This window comes from Wasmannia auropunctata, unplaced genomic scaffold, assembly GCF_000956235.1.
Source record: "Wasmannia auropunctata unplaced genomic scaffold, wasmannia.A_1.0 LD336111.1, whole genome shotgun sequence".
NCBI lineage: Eukaryota > Metazoa > Arthropoda > Insecta > Hymenoptera > Formicidae > Wasmannia > Wasmannia auropunctata.
In genome coordinates this window covers 439,330-441,299 of record NW_012026779.1, presented here as the reverse complement: position 1 = coordinate 441,299, position 1,970 = coordinate 439,330, and positions in this window count along the sequence as shown.

Genomic DNA, 1,970 nt, shown 5'->3' with positions numbered 1-1,970 from the left:
TTCAATCTGTCACTGTTTCTTTGTCAAGCTAGTTATGTCATATTCTGATTTTTTATGCATATTTGATTTAACACACTGGAGAAAGAACCCTGTCAAATCCGTGCAATTCAATAACTCTTTATGCGTTATATTTAAACCGTAAATAGATGAATAAAATCAACTCAACGATAAATCACTTCGGCATCGACGAGGGCTCACACAGCGTGAGTATTGCCCTCAGATAGAACGTCACATACTGTTCCTACCTCGGTTACTTAATAATCCATAGAAGCCTACACGTATCATCCTTACACCCACAGGAACAGGAACCAGCCGACAGCAGGAGCCAAGCACCGAGCGACGACAGATAACCGAGCTGGATCCCAAGGACATCCCGTCGGCTAAAATAGCGGAGGGAGACCGCGGATCCCTGCAGGCGACAGGGCGCCCAGCAAGGCAACGTCTCCTCTCCGTAACGGAGAAGCCGTTAGCCTCCAGACAGCCAACCGAGCCCCGCCGCTATGAGGGGGTGGGCATACTCCTCCAGAGCACACGTCACGGCACGCTCACAATAATCATATGTTCACTTAACATAGGCGCGGTTCATCGGCACGCAGCCGCATCCGCCATTTCTTACACAGTGACGTTGACCCATGCACAGCGCCTCCACGCGTTCGTTATCGCGCAACGCAGGCCTGCAACGCCCATACACCCCCCGTGCACATAGTGCAGCACTCCTCCCAATGACCACGATCCAGTGACCGCAAGTACGCCCACGCACGGTCGCCAGCCACGCACGTGGCGTGGCAGTCACAAAGCACAGAAGCACTAGATAGCCGACCCGGCTAAAGGCACGTCCGCACAAGTTCGAACAGGGGAACGTGCACTACCGTACACACCCCGTCGCTACCACTTTCACCGCACGATTTAATTGTTTTCCAGCCCGTGTAGCATACGGTATCGCGAGGAATGACACTACACCTCAAAAAACACGACAGGCACATGTGCCATGGAGTTCGCACGCACTGATGCCGTACTCCCGGAGGTACCAAAGGCTGCCCGTATTATGTAACATGTGATCCAGCCCACATACGATCCGAGTCATTCGTGGCACAATGTCACAGGCAATCCCGCAGGCCGCGGAAAAACCGATTGCCAATAATCACCACCCCGAGTCTCACCACGCGTTAGAACTGGGGAGTGTTCAAATAAGGGTATTCTCACTCGCGCGTTCGCAGCCCGCCACGCAGCACAAAGGCGGCCATTACTGGCCGGTGAGATGAGCCACGTTTAGCAGGCCAGGAAATTCACTTATATCTTCACTATTATCGCATCCACGAACACGAAACTTCTCCAAACGCTGCCGAATTACAATCCGCGCACGTTGGACACACTCTGAAGACGCTACACGCGTTTTAACCACACAGGCGTGTGTGGAGAAGGCGGAGCGCCACAGAGACACGTCCGCACAGCTCGAGACACACGAGACGAACCTCAACCTAACCTAACCTTGGAACCGGATCTGTTCCAGCTCCCTGTTCCAAGTTGTGGCGGCAACGTCGTCGCAACACCGGCGGAGGGCCAGCGGATCACAACCGAGCCCTCACTCGAGGACATCTCGTCCGACTCGGTAGCCGAGGGAAACGAGGACGGAAACAGCACAAGGAAACCAGAGGACGACATCGAGAGACTCGTCCGGGATATCGAGGCAGGCGCGGCAGCGCCGATGATAGCGCCTATTGTGGCGCAACCCGTCATACAAGCAGTCAACTGCGAAGAGCTTCTGCGGCAGACAGAAGCAATAATTAAAACTCTCGAATAAAAATGACAATTTTAAGTGCATTGCGGTCTATGACCACATTCTTTATTTGTTTTGTGGGGGTCGATATGTACTAGCCTCAGTTTTTGACGTAATAATATATATTTTGTAAAAAGTACGCTTGACGAATAAGCGCAAATGTGTTACGGGTTATAATTATTATGTATTCGAG